This window comes from Octopus sinensis, unplaced genomic scaffold (assembly GCF_006345805.1).
Source record: "Octopus sinensis unplaced genomic scaffold, ASM634580v1 Contig07101, whole genome shotgun sequence".
Taxonomy (NCBI): domain Eukaryota; kingdom Metazoa; phylum Mollusca; class Cephalopoda; order Octopoda; family Octopodidae; genus Octopus; species Octopus sinensis.
This window is the reverse complement of record NW_021829832.1, coordinates 286,051-292,510: the sequence shown is the minus strand read 5'-3', so window position 1 is coordinate 292,510 and position 6,460 is coordinate 286,051.

The window sequence follows — 6,460 nt, the reverse complement described above, 5'->3', positions numbered from 1 at the left end:
CAGTTTTACCATACTCCGTGTCAATGTTTGATTAATGAACTCAAATATACCCTAATTTATTTCAAATTTATAAACTTGTGAGGATGGTTTGGTCTTCCACAAATATGTGTGATTTTATTTTCTTCCCATAGTTAATCCATCAGTTGATTTTGGAATTCCAATCCGTCGTCTGTTTGCAAAATTTGCCAATATCCAATTTGAAATTTTTTTTAATTTATTTCAAACTTCTAGAAGTAAATTTTAAGTTTTACAGATTTATTCTTTAAGGATTTTCGGACTACGAATTTGTTGTAAATGTCAATAATCGTTAATATCCAACATCGTTAAAATCTTTATATCTTCTAACATCAATAAGACTTCTGCCGTTACATGGTAATTAGAATCGGATATTTATTCCAAAATACCTTTAATAGCCAAGCAAATTTACAAATATCTCAGTCTTTTTTAATTTGTTTGATAATAAGGCGTTTCACAGTAAAATAAAATTCACTGCTCTTCTTATTAAGCTTTAGTATTCCCAACTGGCGTTCTTGGTGAATAACAAATGCCAGTTTCTTCATCTCCATTTCATTTTCCAAGCTGTTTTTGGTTATTACAGTATAATCTTCATTTGGGGCAGACCTCTGGCTTGAGGAACCTCTATTTTTGGAAAACCTCTATTTTTGGGGTAGTTTGAAAAAGATATAATTTTTATACGGTAATTTCCAAATTTAGAAACTACCACAACAACTAAATACTATTTTAACATAATATGTCGCGAGCGCAGCGAGCGACCGAGCGCAGCGAGCGACCACTCAATTTCTAGATCCGATCAATCAAAAAATCTATAAATTGACAAATACCCAGGTTGTATTTGGGATTAAATATATTCGATAACAAAAATTAAAATCGATGCCAAAGCAGAATGAGCTTTAAAACCGATTTCATAAATAAAAATAATATTTTAAAATTTATAATTGATATTTTAGAATAATGAGAAAAAATCTAAATGCTTCATAATTTATAAAAATGTCAAAACAAGAATCTTCTGAAGGAGCAAGCCTGTCTGCACAGTTCATTTTTGATTAGAAGACCTAATTTTAGAGATTAAAACGAAAAAATAGCAATGAGATCTGTCAAATTATTACCCCCCTCACAACCTAAACCAAATTAGCGTTCAGTATTCATTGATTTTACTTTTTCTATTAAGGTCTACTTATAAATTATTTTATGGGATTCAATGGAAAACTTAAGTTATTTCAATTTTAATTTTAAATCATGTTAAATTTTAAATAATTTAATAAATATATTTGTTGATGATAGGCTTGTTAGGTGTCAAAGTCGCGTCTAGCGCTCGGTCGCGCGCTGCGCTCGCGACATAATACTTGTATTTTTGAATACAAAATTAAAACTAAATAAAATTAAATATTAAAAAGAGAAACAAAATAAATTTATTATTTGTTTTAGATCATTAGGTTCCTGGCGGGAGTACCCACTTTTTCTTAACAGTTTAGAATTTGTTCCACTTGAGTTTGAGACAAGTGGTGTCATCTGGATGAAGAATGCACTTTTTAAGAAAATCAGAAGCATGATTTCAAAACTTACAGTGGAGAGAAAAGTGACGCTATGGTGTTTCAGAGGATCTCTATCATGATCCTGAAAGTAAACTATTTAGTTAATGCTGAAAATTTTAAAACGCCAGAATAGAGTATATAAAAAAATTTAGACGAGCTGTAAAAAACGCATATTATCCAGAAATATTTCAAACTGATCCCCTGAAAAAATGAGCTCGATTGATATCACACACGTGGAGAACTAAGACGGGATCTTTTAATTACGCAAATCTTGCTGAAAATTTTAAAAAGCCAGAATAGAGTATATAAAAAAGATTTAGACGAGCTGTAAAAAGCGCATATTATCCAGAAATATTTCAAACTGATCCCCTGAAAAAATTAGCTCGATTGATATCACACACGTGGAGAACTGAGAAGGGATCTTTTAATTACGCAAATCTTGCTGAAAATTTTAAAAAGCCAGAATAGAGTATATAAAAAAGATTTAGACGAGCTGTAAAAAGCGCATATTATCCAGAAATATTTCAAACTGATCCCCTGAAAAAATTAGCTCGATTGATATCACACACGTGGAGAACTGAGTAGGGATCTTTATAATTACGCAAATCTTGCTGAAAATTTTAAAACGCCAGAATAGAGTATATAAAAAAGATTTAGACGAGCTATAAAAAGCGCATATTATCCAGAAATATTTCAAACTGATCCCCTGAAATAATGAGCTCGATTGATATCACACACGTGGAGAACTGAGTAGGGATCTTTTAATTACGCAAATCTTGCTGAAAATTTTAAAACGCCAGAATAGAGTATATAAAAAGGATTTAGACGAGCTGTAAAAAGCGCATATTATCCAGAAATATTTCAAACTGATCCCCTGAAAAAATGAGCTCGATTGATATCACACACGTGGAGAACTGAGTAGGGATCTTTATAATTACGCAAATCTTGCTGAAAATTTTAAAAAGCCAGAATAGAGTATATAAAAAAGATTTAGACGAGCTGTAAAAAGCGCATATTATCCAGAAATATTTCAAACTGATCCCCTGAAAAAATTAGCTCGATTGATATCACACACGTGGAGAACTGAGAAGGGATCTTTTAATTACGCAAATCTTGCTGAAAATTTTAAAACGTCAGAATAGAGTATATAAAAAGGATTTAGACGAGCTGTAAAAAGCGCATATTATCCAGAAATATTTCAAACTGATCCCCTGAAAAAATTAGCTCGATTGATATCACACACGTGGAGAACTGAGAAGGGATCTTTTAATTACGCAAATCTTGCTGAAAATTTTAAAAAGCCAGAATAGAGTATATAAAAAGGATTTAGACGAGCTGTAAAAAGCGCATATTATCCAGAAATATTTCAAACTGATCCCCTGAAAAAATGAGCTCGATTGATATCACACACGTGGAGAACTGAGAAGGGATCTTTTAATTACGCAAATCTTGCTGAAAATTTTAAAACGCCAGAATAGAGTATATAAAAAGGATTTAGACGAGCTGTAAAAAGCGCATATTATCCAGAAATATTTCAAACTGATCCCCTGAAATAATGAGCTCGATTGATATCACACACGTGGAGAACTGAGTAGGGATCTTTATAATTACGCAAATCTTGCTGAAAATTTTAAAAAGCCAGAATAGAGTATATAAAAAAGATTTAGACGAGCTGTAAAAAGCGCATATTATCCAGAAATATTTCAAACTGATCCCCTGAAAAAATTAGCTCGATTGATATCACACACGTGGAGAACTGAGAAGGGATCTTTTAATTACGCAAATCTTGCTGAAAATTTTAAAAAGCCAGAATAGAGTATATAAAAAAGATTTAGACGAGCTGTAAAAAGCGCATATTATCCAGAAATATTTCAAACTGATCCCCTGAAAAAATTAGCTCGATTGATATCACACACGTGGAGAACTGAGAAGGGATCTTTTAATTACGCAAATCTTGCTGAAAATTTTAAAAAGCCAGAATAGAGTATATAAAAAAGATTTAGACGAGCTGTAAAAAGCGCATATTATCCAGAAATATTTCAAACTGATCCCCTGAAAAAATGAGCTCGATTGATATCACACACGTGGAGAACTGAGAAGGGATCTTTTAATTACGCAAATCTTGCTGAAAATTTTAAAACGCCAGAATAGAGTATATAAAAAGGATTTAGACGAGCTGTAAAAAGCGCATATTATCCAGAAATATTTCAAACTGATCCCCTGAAATAATGAGCTCGATTGATATCACACACGTGGAGAACTGAGTAGGGATCTTTATAATTACGCAAATCTTGCTGAAAATTTTAAAAAGCCAGAATAGAGTATATAAAAAAGATTTAGACGAGCTGTAAAAAGCGCATATTATCCAGAAATATTTCAAACTGATCCCCTGAAAAAATTAGCTCGATTGATATCACACACGTGGAGAACTGAGAAGGGATCTTTTAATTACGCAAATCTTGCTGAAAATTTTAAAAAGCCAGAATAGAGTATATAAAAAAGATTTAGACGAGCTGTAAAAAGCGCATATTATCCAGAAATATTTCAAACTGATCCCCTGAAAAAATTAGCTCGATTGATATCACACACGTGGAGAACTGAGAAGGGATCTTTTAATTACGCAAATCTTGCTGAAAATTTTAAAAAGCCAGAATAGAGTATATAAAAAAGATTTAGACGAGCTGTAAAAAGCGCATATTATCCAGAAATATTTCAAACTGATCCCCTGAAAAAATTAGCTCGATTGATATCACACACGTGGAGAACTGAGAAGGGATCTTTTAATTACGCAAATCTTGCTGAAAATTTTAAAACGCCAGAATAGAGTATATAAAAAGGATTTAGACGAGCTGTAAAAAGCGCATATTATCCAGAAATATTTCAAACTGATCCCCTGAAAAAATGAGCTCGATTGATATCACACACGTGGAGAACTGAGTAGGAATCTTTATAATTAAGCAAATCTTGCTGAAAATTTTAAAATGCCAGAATAGAGTATATAAAAAAGATTTAGACGACCTGTAAAAAGCGCATATTATCCAGAAATATTTCAAACTGATCCCCTGAAAAAAATTAGGGAATATTTAGAAGCAGGCCACTTGAATGATTCTATGAGTTCGAAAGAAAGGGCACGAATACAAATATATGCCAAAAAATCCACTTTCAAGGAAAACAAAATCTAAATTAATAAAAATGGCTCAAAGTTGAAGACGCTGAACTTAAGTTAAAATTCATTGAAGTAGTATATTTGTCTATTTAAATTAGGTTCAACACAATCTTAATCACTTTGGACGTGATAGGTTGTACAGTTTATTGACACTCACAATGTATGGTGGCTTTGAAAATGGAAATATGATGAAGTGAAAAGTGGCGATGAAATTTTAATACGCCATGATGGGGATGCAAACCCGGGTTATAGAAAATACCCATTATACGACGAAATATCTGCACAAAAATATATTGTGAAAAATAGGGATCAAGAACTCGTAACGATAATTAATGAAGACGATGAAAAAGACCAAATGATACATATTAGCAGAGTAAAAAAACTTTAACTGATAATATTTATGGAGTTGGTTCTGTGTTTTTTTGTTCCATATTTACTTAATTATGAAATAATTGTGCCATTGTTACAAATGATCCGTTTCCGAAGGCGTATAGGGGAAAATATTCGCATTGAATCATCCGGCTGTAGTCCGGTTTGTATTTTAGAGTTTTAATGATAAAAATAGAAGATTAAAACATTTTTGAAAATTGTACATAGTTTTTTTAATTAATTTTATTGTTACAACAAATTCGTAGTCTGAAAATCCTTAAAGAATAAATCTGTAAAACTTAAAATTTACTTCTAGAAGTTGGAAATAAATTAAAAAAATTTCAAATTGGATATTGGCAAAGCGTTTGACTCCGTCCCAAGGAAGATCCTAATTCAAAAGATATTTGGTACACAAATTTGTACACCTATGAAGCTATGGATAGCGAATTTTTTGAGCGGACGTCGTGGTCGCGTCGGGAACGTGTGCGTCGGGAACGAGAGTTCAAGATCACGATTATTGTCCAATGGTGTACCCCAGGGTTCTCCTTTATCCCCGACCCTCTTCAACTTGTTTCTGAATGATCTCCCGGTTCCTATGGATAATAATGACATACTACTCTCCTATGCCGATGACATAGTTGTCGCATCCAGGGATGTAAATGTCGAATACGCGAAGGAAAGACTACAAAGAATACTGGACGACTTATATGGATGGCTATATGAAAACAGACTACATGCATGTTCTGAAAAGTCAGCAGTCACTCTATTCACGAAAAATAGGAAGATGGGGACGAAAACTATTGAAGTCACGCTGAATGGAGTCCCAATACCACAAAACAAAACACAGAAGATATTGGGAGTAACGTTTGACACTTTCCTCTGTTTTTCACCTCACGTAGAATCGATCGTGTCAACCTGTATAAAGAAGATCAATTTTGTAAAAGCCTTCCTTTGGAACTGTGGGAGAACTTATCCGCCAGGGGTAGAGACCCTTTACAAGCAGTATATCGAGCCAACAATAGGCTATGCATGTGCTGCTTGGGGCTGTAACCTGACGGCAACGAACCAGCTAAAAAATCGAAAAAATCCAAGAAAAATCTATCAATCTACTGAAGGACCATACCGATAGGGAAATTGTCCATAGAACACTGGAGTCTCTCGTAGAGGCAAATGGGGGGGATCGTGGAGATGGACCACAAAAATTTCACCGTACATACAGAAAGTGTGTGGGGTCACGGTCTGAACATCGTAAAAAGATGGCTCGACTGTTGAGAAGTGTCGAAATCACCTGAACGTGTTAGTTAATGGTTGAGACAGTGATTTTATGAATGACATCATACGGAGGGCCCTTGACTCGGCGAGATTTCCTTCG